Source organism: Symphalangus syndactylus, chromosome 13 (genome assembly GCF_028878055.3).
Source record: "Symphalangus syndactylus isolate Jambi chromosome 13, NHGRI_mSymSyn1-v2.1_pri, whole genome shotgun sequence".
Taxonomy (NCBI): Eukaryota; Metazoa; Chordata; class Mammalia; order Primates; family Hylobatidae; genus Symphalangus; species Symphalangus syndactylus.
The window spans coordinates 40,747,558-40,761,143 of NC_072435.2; the positions used below are offsets into that span (position 1 = coordinate 40,747,558).

General features: G+C 49.6%; 1 protein-coding gene across 1 annotated transcript in view; it reads left to right on the plus strand.

Moving 5' to 3' along the window:
- The first annotated feature begins 2,564 nt into the window (after positions 1 to 2,564).
- The window catches only part of TECR (trans-2,3-enoyl-CoA reductase), a 63,309-nt gene continuing 52,287 nt past the window's right edge, over positions 2,565 to 13,586 (plus strand). The window contains exon 1 of the mRNA XM_063616436.1: positions 2,565 to 2,644. The gene's annotated coding sequence lies outside the window, so the exon portion shown is untranslated. The remainder of the gene's footprint in view (positions 2,645 to 13,586) is intronic.

Genomic DNA, 13,586 nt, shown 5'->3' on the forward strand with positions numbered 1-13,586 from the left:
AAACAAAACAAAAGAAGGCCTTTTCATCCCTATATGGCAAACTTATACTTCCACATTTTCTTTATTTTTTTTTGAAACAGAGTCTCACTCTGTCACCCAGGCTGGAGTGCAGTGGTGTGATCTCAGCTCACTGCAACCTCCGCCTCCCAGGCTCAAGCGATTCTCATGCCTCAGCCTTCCGAGTAGCTGAGATTAGAGGCATGTGCCACCATACCTAGCTAATTTTTGTATTTTTTTAGTGAAGACCGGGTTTCGCCATGTTGTCCAGACTGGTTTTGAACTCCTGGCCTCAAGTAATCTGCACGCTTTGGCCTCCCAGAGTGCTGGGATTGCAGGCATGAGTGAGCTACCGCACCTGACTCTTCCACATTTTCTTTTTTCTTTTCTTTTTCTTTTTTTTTTTTTTTTTTTTTGAGACGGAGTCTTGCTCTGTCTCCCAGGCTGGAGTGCAGTGGCGTGATCTCAGCTCACTGCAAGCTCCGCCTCTCAGGTTCATGCCATTCTCCTGCCTCAGCCTCCCGAGTAGCTGGGACTACAGGTGCCCGCCACCATGCCTGGCTAATTTTTTTGCATTTTTAGTAGAGACGGAGTTTCACCGTGTTAGCCAGGATGGTCTCGATCTCTGACCTCGTGATCCGCCTGCCTCAGCCTCCCAAAGTGCTGGGATTACAGACATGAGCCACCGCGCCCGGGCACGTCCAGCTATTTTTTTGTGTTTTTAGTAGAGAGGGGTTTCACCATGTTACCCAGGATGGTCTCGATCTCCTGACCTCGTGATCTGCCCACCTCGGCCTCCCAAAGTGCTGGGATTACAGGCATGAGTCACCGCGCCCGGCCCCATTTTCATTTCTTCATTCTACGTTTTTTGGTTTTGTTATTTCATTTATTTATTTATTTATTTTGAGACGGAATCTTGCTCTATCGCCCAGGCTGGAGTGCAGTGGCGTGATCTCAGCTCACTGCAACCTCTGCCTCCTGAGCTCAAGCAATTCTCCTGCCCCAGCCTCCTGAGTAGCTGGGATTACAGGCTGTGCCACCATGCCTAGCTAATATTTTTGTATTTTACAAAATAGAGACAGGGTTTCACCATATTGGCCAGGCTGGTTTAGAACTCCTGACCTCATGATCTGCCCACCTTAGCCTCCCAAAGTGCTGGGATTATAGGCGTGAGCCACTGCGCCCCGCGCATTCTACAGTGTTACTTTTCCTGAGTCTTTATTCCATCCGTAGTCCACCTGAGGTTGTGGGGTAGAATTGTCTTCTTTTTCTCCATAACCTGTGCTGCTCAGCAGCTCTGTGACCTTGTATGAAGCCCGTTCCCTTCTGTGCCTCAGTCTCCTCATTTGTAAAATGGAGATAATAATAATACACACCAGCCGGGCGTGGTGGCTCACACCTGTAATTCTACCACTTTGGGAGGCCGAGGTGGGCGAATCACGAGGTCAGGAGATCAAGACCATCCTGGCTAACATGGTGAAACCCTGTCTGTACTAAACATACAAAAAATTAGTCGGGTGTGGTAGCAGGCGCCTGTAGTCCCAGCTTGGGAGGCTGAGACAGGAGAATGGCGTGAACCCGGGAGGCAGAGCTTGCAGTGAGGCGACAGCATGCCACTGCACTCCAGCCTGAGCGACAGAGCGAGACTCCGTCTAAAAAAAAAAAAAAAAAAAAAAAAAAAAAAAAAAAAAAAAAAATATATATATATATATATATAAAATTAGCCGGGCACGGTGGCTTGCACCTGTAATGCCAGCTATTCTGGAAGCTGAGGCAGGAGAATCGCTTGATTCTCGGGAGGCAGAGGTTGCAGTGAGCTTGATTCGGGAGGCGGAGGTTGCAGTGAGCTCAGAACATGCCACTGCACTCCAGCCTGGGAGACACAGCAGGACTCCATCTCCAAAAATAATAATAAAAAATAATAATAGGCTGGGCGCGGTGGCTCACGCTTGTAATCCCAGCACTTTGGGAGGCCGAGGCGGGCGGATCATGAGGTCAGGAGATCGAGACCACGGTGAAACCCCGTCTCTACTAAAAATACAAAAAAAAAAATTAGCCGGGCGTGGTGGCGGGCGCCTGTAGTCCCAGCTACTCGGAGAGGCTGAGGCAGGAGAATGGCATGAACCCGGGAGGCGGAGCTTGCAGTGAGCCGAGATTGCGCCACTGCACTCCAGCCTGGGCGACAGAGCGAGGCTCCGTCTCAAAAAAAAAAAAAAATAATAATAATAATAATAGTACACACCTCCTTAGGCGGTTATCAGCATGTTAGGATTAAATGGGCTATTCCACGTCAAATGCCCCTGATGGTGCCAGACAGATAGTAAGCACTTACTGCATACCAGCTGCTATTACTAAAATGTGCTGAGGTCACAACCATGGATAGATGCAATATGTCATAATGGACACATCATATAAATAGAAACCTGTATTGGACCCTCGCTGTGTGTCAGGCTCTGTGCTGGTTGCTTTTCATGTCTAATCTCAATGGATCATGTTGAGCTCCTGGAGATGGGACTGATATCACCCCCACTCTACAGAGGAGGAGACTGAGGCTCAGAGAGGGGAGACACGAGCTGAAGGATGCACAGTAACTCATAGATGTGGAATCTTAGCTCCAACCCCAGGACATGAGACGTCCCTCGAGGGAGTGAGTTCTACTTTCTTCAACTTTGGGGACAGGGTGGACTGAGATGTGGGGGACAGGAGGGACAGCACCAAGGGATATAGCCCCAGCCAGGTGATCCTGAAGACGGGACTGAGTCCTGTGGCCTCAGGTTACAGCCCCAGCACTGTCACCTGCCTTTTTTGTTTGTTTGTTTGTTTTTAATTGAGACAGAAGTCTTGCTCTGTCTCCCAGGCTGGAATGCAGTGGCGCAATCTTGGCTCACTGCAACCTCTGCCTCCCGGAGGTTCAAGCAATTCTCCTGCCTCAGGCTCCTGAGTAGATGGGATTACAGGCGCCCGCGACCATGCCTGACTAATTTTTGTATTTTTAGTAAAGACAGGGTTTTGCCATGTGGGTCTCGAACTCCTGACCTCAGGTGATCCACCCGCCTCAGTCTCCCAAAGTGCTGGGATTACAGGCGTGAGCCACTGCACCTGGCCTGGCACCTGCTTTTGACTGCTGGGTTTTAGGAAGTGACACCCAGCAGCTGTGCACGTCACACTGTTTTCTAGAGGGGTCTTTGCAGCAGCAAAGAGAAACAAATGGCAACAGTGGTGATGAAAAACACCACACCAGCCCTTCTCCCTGAACTCCTGAGGTATTTCTATTTCTCTGTCTTGCTTTCTCTGTAAGGACGTCTCAGGGCATCTCAAACTGAAACCATCTGGAATTTAGGTTTTGATTGACACCCCAAATATGCCCTTTACCCTGTCTTCCACCGCATGGTGACAGCAATTCTGACTTTCAGTTGATCAGGCCCCAAACCTTGGAATAAGACTTGACTACTACCTACCTTGCTTCCTCTCTCTCCTTCCTTTCTTTTCTCTCTCTTTCTCTCCTTCCTTCCTTCCTTCTCTTCTTTTTTTCTTACTTCCTTTCCTTCTTCCTTCCCCTCCCTCCCTTCCTCTCTTCCTTCCTTCTTTCCTTCCTTTTCCCTCTCCTCTCCTCTTCTTTTCTTTTCTTTCTTGACAGAGTCTTGCTTTGTTACTCAGGCTGAAGTACACTGGCAAAATCATGACTCCCTGCAGCCTCAACATCCTGGGCTCAAGCAATCCTCCTACCTCAGCCTCTCAAGTACCTGGGACCACAGGTACGGGCCACTACACTCAGCTAATTTTTTTTTATTTTTTGCAGAGATGGGATTTTACCATGTTGCCAAGGCTGGTTTCAAACTCCTGAGCTCAAATGATCCTCCTGCCTTGGCCTCCCAAAATGCTGGGATTACAGGCGTGAGCCACTGCGCCCAGCCTACCTTTCTCTTATACTCCAGCTCTGTCAGCAGCACGTCCTATCAGCACTACTTTCTTTTCTGTTCTTTTCCTTTTTTTAAATCCCAATGGGCAAGCAATGACAGTGAAACCACAGACACATCAGATATTTTTAAAAAGCTTTTCTTATAGGCACAATATTTTCTTTTCTTCTCTGTTTTTTTTTTTTTTTTTTTTTTTTGAGACAGGATCACGCTCTGTCATCCAGGCTGAAGTGCAGTGGTGCCATCATAGCTCACCATAGCCTTGACCTCCCAGGTTCAAGTGATCCTCCTACCACATCCAGCTAATTTTGGTATTTTTCGTAGAGATGGGGTTTTGCCATGTTGCCCAGGCTGATTTCGAACACCTGGGCTCAACCTCCCGCTTCAGCCTCCTCCCAAGTAGCTGAGATTACAGGAGGGAGCCACCTATCTCATCTCTGGCCCAAGATATACATACATACATACATACATACATACATACATACATTTAAAGACAAAGTCTGTCTATGTCACCCAGGTTGGAGTGGAGTGCAGTGGCACAATCTCAGCTCACCGCAACCTTGGCCTCCCGGTTTCAAATGATTCTCAGCCTCAGCCTCCCAAGTAGCTGGGATTACGGGTGCATACCACCAGGCCCGGCTGATTTTTTTGTTTTGTTTTGTTTTGTTTTGCAGTTGCAAGATTTAATAGGGTGAAAACCGAGCTCCCATTCAAAGGGAGGGCACCCAAAGGGGGTAGACGTTGCTGGCTTGAATGCCTGGGTTTATATCCCAATCATTGTCCCTCCCGCTGTGCTGTTAGGCGATAGATGATTGCCTATTTCTTTACCTTCTGTTTTTGCCTAATTAGCGTTTTAGCGAGCTCTCTGATTGGTCGGGTGATTTTTGTATTTTTAGTAGAGATGATGTTTTATCGTATTGGCCAGGCTGGTCTTGAACGCCTGACCGCAAGTGATCTGCCCTCCTCAGCCTCCCAAAGTGCTGCAATTACAGGTGTGAGCCACCGTGCCCGGCCCCAAGATGTATTCTTGGGTGGGTGTGGTGGTTCGTGCCTGTGGTCCCAGCTACTTGGGAGGCTGAGGTAAGAGGATGACTTGAGTCCAGGAGGTCAAGGCTGTGGTGAGCTATGATCGCACCATTTCACTCCAGCCTGGGCAACAGAATGAAACCCTGTCTCTAATAAACAAAACAAAACAAAGCAAAGCCAAAAATAAAAATAAAAAAATCAGTCAGGTGCGGTGGCTCATGCCTGTAATCCCAGCACTTTGGGAGGCCAAGGCGGGTGGATTGCCTGAGGTCAGGAGATTGAGACCAGCATGGCCAACATAGTGAAACCCCACCTCTCCTAAAAAAACAAAAATTAGCCGGGTGTGGTGGGACACGCCTGTACTCCCAGATACTCGGGAGACTGAGGCAGGAGAATTGCGTGAACCCCCGAGATGGAGGTTGCAGCAAGCCGATATTGCGCCACTGCACTCCAGCCTGGGCGACAGAGCGAGACTCCATCTCAAGAAAAAAAAAAATCCTGGACTACTTTCCCCCCACCTGCTCAGACCTCTCCCGGTCCAGCCAGCCCCATCACCTCCTGCCTGGCGGTGCAGTGAATGGCTTCGGTCCTGGTACTCCCGCTCTGCCCTTACCCCTACAGTCAGTTCTCCGCACAGAGGCCAGGGGGCGCCCGTGAGCACCCAAGTCAGGTCACCTCCTTTCCCTACGGAGGACCTCCCCCCAGAAGGCCATGTGCCCCCAAAGAACCCGCCCCTGTGAGCCAAAGTGTTTTTTTTCAGGTGTCACACCTGGCTACATTGATATCCAGCGTAACATTCCTGGGGAACGTTGGGGCCCCGTGAAGGCAAACCACCAGGTCCCGGCTCGGTCTCCCTGGTAAAAGCAAATCAGGCCTTGTCCCTCCTAACTCTCAATTTCTCTTCCCACTCAGGAATGCAGGGCCTGGCCTGTCTCATTCCTAGACACGCCCTGCCCTGCTCTCTCCTGTTCTCTCGATTCCAGCCACACCAGGCGTGTGTGTGTGTGTGTGTGTGTGTGTGTGTGTGTGTGTGTGTGTATGGCCCTGTGGGGGAGTGGTTCCCAGATCTCCAGCCTAGGGGCCTCATCCCCGGGCCTCGGTCCCAGGAGCCCCTCCCTGCACCCTAACAAGCTCCTGTCCCTTGGCCTGTGTGTCCAGGGCCTGCCAGGCGTCTTCCCCTCCACGCTGCGGGCTATGGGAAGTGGCTCGGTCAGTTTAATGAGTTGAATGATGCCCCACCCTAAAATATATGTCCACATTCCAGAACTGTGAATGTGACTTGACTTGGAGTAAGTGTCTTCACAGATGTAATTCAGTGGAGCATCTCGAGATGAGATCATCCTGGATTAGGGTGGCTGGCCCCAAAATCCAATGACGGGTGTCCTTATAAGAAATGGAAAAGGAGAAGACACAGAGACATACAGAGGGGAGGGCCACGGGAGGGCAGTGGCAGAGATTGGAGCGATACAGCTACAAGCCCAAGGAAGGCTAAGGATTGCTGAAGCCACCAGAAGCCAGGAGAAAGCCGTCCCCACTTGTTAATGCCAGGTGCAAAGGCTCATGCTTGTAATCCCAGCACTTTGGGAAGCCAAAACAGGAGAATTGCTTGAGCCCAGGAGTTCAAAGCCAGCTTGGGCAACACAGTGAGACCCTGTCTCTACAAAAAAAATTTAAAAATTACCCTGGCATGATGGTGCACGCCTGTGGTCTCAGCTACTCAGGAGGCTGAGATAGGAGGATCGCTTGAGCCCAGGAGATCGAGGCTTCAGTGAGCCCTGATTGTGCCATTGCACTCCAGCCTGGGCAACAGAGTGAGATCCTGTCTCAAAACAAACAGGCTGGGTGTGGTGGCTCATGCCTGTCATCCCAGCACTTTGGGAGGCTGAGGCGGGAAGATCACCTGAGGTCAGGAGTTTGACACCAGCCTGGCTAATATGGTGAAACCCTGTCCCTACTAAAAATACAAAACATTAGCTGGGCGTGGTGATATGTGCCTATAATCCCAGCTACTTGGGAGGCTGAAGCAGATCACTTGAACCTGGGAGGCGGAGGCTGCAGTGAGCTGAGATCGCGCCACTGCACTCCAGCCTGGGTGGCAGAGTGAGACTCTGCCTCAATACCACCACCACCAACAAATTACTTGTCATTTGAAGCCACCCAGTTTGTTGTGGCAGCCCTAGGACACTGAAACCCACAGGTGTGTTTCCTAGGAGACTGAGTTTCACGAGCTCCATCCTCCCTCCCCTACCCCAGATAGCCAAGTTTTCTGCTTGGTGCATCTCCTGGGCCTAGCACTGAGGTGTCCCTCAGGAACTGTGCCCATAGACTGGTCTACAGATCGTGAAATAGAAACAGGTCCCCCATGCCAGGTGCAGTGGCTCACGCCTGTAATCCCAGCACTTTGGGAGGCCGAGGTAGGCGGATCACCTGAGGTCAGGAGTTCAAGACCAGCCTGGCCAACATGGTGAAACCACGTTGCTACTAAAATTTAAAAAATTAGCTGGGCGTGGTGGTGGGCGCCAGTAGTCCCAGCTACTCAAGAGGCCGAGGCATGAGAATTGCTTGAATCTGGGAGGTAGGGGTTGCAGTGAGCTGAGATCATGCCACTGCACCCCAGCCTGAATGACAGAGCAAGACTCGGTCTCAAAAAAGAAAAGAAAAGAAAAGAAAAGAAAAAGAAGAAGAGAAAAAGAAACAGGTGCCTCAGGAAAGAGGGGCTCTCCCGGACTGAATATCTGCTTCTTCCTGGTGGGAGAGCTGAAGGAATTGGGGTATGGGAGTGGGGTCCCTGGCAAGAGTGGTGGGGACTAACAGCCGACCCGAGGGCTGGGTTATCCTTCCTCTGCACATACCATGACATGAACTATCGTAGGAAAAATGTTGCAGGTCCTCTTGTCTGAATCACTTTGTCACTTAATTACTCACTTAACAAACACTCAAAGGGTCAGTTCCGGGGCAAGCATCACTCTGGCAACTGGTGATACAGATTATTAGGATGTAGTTGGTGACCTCAAGGGAACTCACAGTTGCCACGAAGCAGGGGACATTTTTGAGTATTCTCCTGCCGTTGTCTCTCCTGCCCCACTGACAAAGAGGGAAGGTGTCTCAACTAATAATCACGCAGTTTGAGAAATCAGCCTCTGCTTCCCCTCAGGCAAGTGTGATATCAACAGACTATGAAAGTACTTTCAGCCAGGAGGGGTGGCTCATGCCTGTAATCCTAGCACTTTGCGAGGCTGAGGCGGGTGGATTGCCTGAGCTCAGGAGTTCAAGACCAGTCTGGGTAACATGGTGAAACCCTGTCTCTACTAAAATACAAAAAATTAGCCGGACGTGGCAGCATGCGCCTGTAATCCCAGCTACTCAGGAGGCTGAGGCAGGAGAATCGCTTGAACCTCGGGGGCAGAGGTTGCAGTGAGCCAAGATAAGATTGTGCCACTGCACTCCATCCTAGGTGACAGAGTGAGACTCTGTCTCAAAAAAAAAAAAAAAAAAAGTGCTGTCAGGTCGGTGGGAGAGAAGATGAGTGCATGCTCTTTAAGGCCTAGATTTTTTTTTTTTTTTTTTGAGACAGTGTCTTACTCTGTCGCCCAGGATGGAGTGCAGTGGCGAGATTTCGACCTCAGGTGATCCACCTGGCTGAGCCTCCCAAAGTTCTAGGATTACAGGCACAAGCCACCTCACCCAGCCAAGGCCTAGATTTTAATAGAGAATATAGATAGATGCTTCTTGTTTGTGTTGTGCCATTTTTAGGTGTTTTTTTTCTTTCTTTTTTTTTTTTTTTTGACAGAGTCTTGCTCTGTCACCGAGGCTGGAGTGCAGTGGCACAGTCTTGGCTCAGTGCAACCTCCACCTTCTAGGTCCAAGCGATTCTCCTGCTTCACCCTCCAGAGTAATTCGGATTACAGGCGCCTGCCACCACGCCCAGCTAATTTTTGTATTTTTAGTAGAGACAGGGTTTCAACATGTTGTCCAGGCTGGTCTCCAACTCCTGACCTCAGGTGATCCACCCACTTCGGCCTCCCAAAGTGCTGGGATTACAGGCGTGAGCCACTGCACCTGGCCCATTTTTAGTATTTAGTGGAAGTTTGGTGCATTGAGATTTCTTTTATTCTTTCCTTTTTTTTTTTTTTTTTTTTTTGAGAGAGAGTTTCACTCTGTTGCCAAGGTTGGAGGGCAGTGGGGCAATCTCAGCTCACTGCAACCTCTGCCTCCTAGGTTGAAGCAATTCTCCTGCCTCGGCCACCCGAGTAGCTGGTGTTACAGGTGCCTGCCACCACGCCCAGCGAATTTTTGTAATTTTAGTAGAGACGGGGTTTCACTGTGTTGGCCAGGCTGGTCTGAAACTCCTGACCTCAGGTGAGCCACCCGCCTTGGCCTCCCAAAGTGCTGGGATTACAGGCATGAGCCACTGTGCCCGGCCCAGCTTGACTTTTAGATATAATGTTTCAGTTTTTAGTAGAGATGGGGTTTCACCACATTGGCCAGGCTGGTCTCGAACTCCTGACCTCAAGTGATCCACCCACCATGGCCTCCCATAGTGCTGGGATTACAGGCATGACCTGCTCCACCTGGCCTGGGGCAGGTTTTCTGCTAAGTGCTTTAGCTATATTTGCTATTGTTATTCACACTTACTCTATTCCTGGCCTGGATAAAGCGCTTCTCAGGGATTAGCTGTCTGAGTTCTAGCTCCAGAAGAGTGAGAAACGAGGGGCTGCGATGTATGATTAGTCCTTTTATACATGGGAAGAAACTGAGGCTCTGAAAGGTTTTGTCATTTGTTTGAGGAAACGTGGTGAGCAGAACTTGGACTTGGCACCCCCCCACCCCAGAAGCTGGGTTCTTCATCGCTATGTTCTTTTGCTGCCTAAATGCACTAACTCACCCAGATGTCACAGCATCTCTATGAGAGCTGCACTTCTGTTTCCGGTTTCTTCTGCCTTTTTTTTTTCTTTTTTTTTTTTGAGACAGTCTTGCTCTGTCACCCAGGCTGGTGTGCAGTGGTGGGATCTGGGCTCACTGCAGCCTCCACCTCCCAGTTTCAAGTGATTCTCTTGCCTCAGCTTCCCGAGTAGCTGGGATTACAGGCACCTGCCACCACACCCAGCTACTTTTTGTATTTTTAATAGAGACGGGGTTTCACCACGTTGGCCAGGCTGGTCTTGGACTCTTGACCTCAAATGATCCACCTGCCTCGGCCTCCCAAAGAGCTGGGATTACAAGCATGAGCCACCACACCTGGCTAACGCTCAGCTAACGTTTTAGGAGGGCAGATCACCTGAGGTCAGGAATTTGAGACCAGCCTGACCAACATGGTGAAACCCCATCTCTACTAAAAATACAAAATAGCCGGGCGTGGTGGCGGGTGCCTGTAATCCCAACTACTCGGCAGGCTGAGGCAAGATAATTGTTTGAACCCAGGAGGCAGAGGTTGCAGTGAGCTGAGATCGCACCATTGCACTCCAGCCTGGGCGACAGGGCGAGACTCTGTGTCAATAAAATAAAATAAAATAAAATAAAGCAAGCGATCAAACTGGGACTCAAAGCTGGAAGCAAGAACGATGTGAGAGGAGTCAGGGGTCGCCAAACACTAATTTAGATCTTCACACCCATCTGGGTGGGCTTGCCAGAATAAAGGTGGGGAATAGCACAGGAATGAGGAAGCTCTTTATGTTCACAGCATCTTGTGCGAGGAAAAAAAAAAAAAAAAGCAGAGTGTACAGTATGTACTCCTTGTGTAAAAAAAGAAAAATGTATTCCCCGCAGCATCTCAGGAAAGGCGCAGGAGAGACGGGGAACATTCGTACCCAGTTCGGGGGTGTGGAATCGGATGGTAGGGTGGGAGGGAGGACTTTCACTCTCTGTATCCTTTCCAGTGTTGTATTGTGATTACACAGTCAAAAAATAAAATTGAAAATTTAGAAATTGTGTTTATGCTTATGTAAGCACAGACTCATCTCTTGGAGGAAGCACAGAAATGGTTTTTTTAAAAAGGAAAAAAAGGCCGGGTGCAGTGACTCACTCACGCCTGTCATCCCAGCACTTTGGGAGGCTGAGGTGGGCGGATCACTTGAGGTCAGGAGTTTGAGACTAGCCTGGGCCAACATGATGAAATCCCGTCTCCACTAAAAATACAAAAATTAGCCGGGCGTGGTTGTACGCGCCTGTAATCCCAGCTACTAGGGAAGCTGAGGCAGGAGGGTCGCTTGAACCTGGGAGGCAGAGGTTGCAGTGAGCCGAGAGTGCGCCACTGCACTCCAGCCTTGGCGACAGAGCGAGACTCTGTCTCAAAAATGAGAAAAGGAAAAAAAATCTGCGATGCCAATGCCAGTGTCTATAGTGGTGCAGTAGGATGGGGACTTCAGGGCCAGGGGAGGGATGGGAGGACTCGGCTTTTCACCATGGGCCAAATGGACCTATTGAGTGCTGTCCTATAATTATAAAAAGATAAAATACTGCTGCTATAATGGATTGTAATGCAGGTGGGTCAAAGAATGAGTCTGTTGCACATGTACTGTCATGGAAGGAGCTCTGAGACCTGATCAGAGACGCAGCATGGAAAAGTGAAATAAATCCATTAAAGAAAGCCCAAGGCTGTCTGTAATCCCAGAGCTTTGGGAGGCCAAGGTGGGAGAATCGCTTGAGGCCACAGCAACATATCAAGATATCAAGATATCGGCCAGCGCAGGTTCACGCCTGTCATCTCAGCACTTTGGGAGGCCGAGGCGGGTGGATCACTTGAGGTCAGGAGTTTGAGGCCAGCCTGGCCAATGTGGTGAAACCCCATCTCTATACTAAGAATACAAAAATTAGCCTGATGTGGTGGCGCACGCCTGTAATCTCAGCTACTCAGAAGGCTGAGAATTGCTTGAACCTGGGAGGTGGAGATTGCAGTGAGCCGAGATCGCACCACCGCCCTCCAGCTTGGATAGAGCGAGACTCTGTCTGAAAAAAACAAAAAAAGCCCAAGACTTTGGGAAAAGTTTGCATGTGGGTGCACCAGATATCCGGCCAAGATAGACAAGCCAAGTAGTGGCCTTTGAGCAAAAAAATGCATGTGTGAAAGGTCTTTGGGTCCTTTTACCACTGATTTTCCCCTCAAAATCCCACCGTCCCACTCCTCACACTGCTACCCGGTAGGTTGCTTGGCCGTATTTTTTGTGAAGTTCCCAGAACTGTATATACCTTAAGGTTTCATGCACCTTTGTGTTTGTGACACTTCAGTATTAAGTTCACAGGGACTTGGTGTATAATGGAGACTTGGGGGTGGGGATGGCAGCCCTGGGATTTGTGTCACCAATGAGGTCAGGTCAGTTCCCCAGTAAATGTGACCTTGGCGTTTGGGATACTTTGGTAAACATCTCTTAGCTCTGATATTCCAGGGTCACCTCCTGATTGGGCTGGCGTCTCCTGGCTTAATGTGGCTGCTCTTCAAAGTCACCCCTGCAATGTCTTTGGGGAAAAGCCCTCTAGACTTGACTTGTCCAACAGTTGCCACTGGCCACATACATGTGTGGCTGCTAAGCAACTGAAGCGTGGCAGGACTAAGGAACTGATTCTAATTTTATTGAATTTGTAAGATGTTTAAATAAAACGGTACATAGAATGTTCTAGTCATTGCAGAAAGTTCTCCTGGACTGGCAGGGCTGCCCCTAGACTGTTTTCAGCGCTTAAACTGTTTCAGTGGGAAGGGAAAGCAACTCTTAGCTTGACATTTGTAAGACACAGCCTCGCTCTGTCACCCAGGCTGGAGTGCAGCAGTGGGATTTTTGCTCACTGCAACCTCTGCCTCCCACGTACAAGTGATTCTCCTGCCTCAGCCTCCTGAGTAAATGGGACTACAGGTACATGCGCCACGCCTGGCTGACTTTTGGTATTTTTAATAGAGACGGAGTTTCACCATGTTGGCCACGCTGGTCTGAAACTCCTGACCTCAGGTGATCTGCCCGCCTTGGCCTCCCAAAGTGCTGGGATTACAGGTGTGAGCCACTGCGTCTGGCCCAGTTTGACTTTTGGATATTGTTTTAGTTTTTTTTTCTTGAGACAGGGTCTCACTTTGTCACCCAGGCTGGAGTGCAGTGGCACAAACACAGCTCGTTGCTGCCTCCACCTCTTGGGCTCAAGTGATCCTCCTGCCTCAGTCCCATAAATTGCTGGCCCTACAGGTGTACGCTGCCACCCCCGGCTGAATTTTAAAATTTTTTTTGTAGAGATGGGGTTTCAAACTGAGGCTGGTCTCAAACTCCTGAGCTCAAGGGATCTGCCCACCTTGGCCTCCCAAAGTGCTGGGATTACATGCCTGAGCCACTGCTCCTGGTCTATATACAGTGTTTCCACTTTAGAACATTTTGTAGCAAAGCAGCAATACATTGTTTTAAGCCTGAGTAATTACTTACAATAAAACCAGTTACTTAAAAAAAAGTTACAAAGTAAAAGCAGATTTAGTAGCCTGCAAATAAAGCCAAGGCAGGAAATGGGTCTTCTCTAGGGTGGGGCTAGTCCTGGGCAGGACCTTGAGCTCCGGTTTGGCCAGCTTTCAGGACACCCAGCCCATTCTAGCAGGAAAGGAGTGATTGGGCATTAAGAGGCCAGACCCTGGGTTGGTCTTTTGGCCCCAGAGCCAAGGTCTGCTGAAAAAGCCAGGGA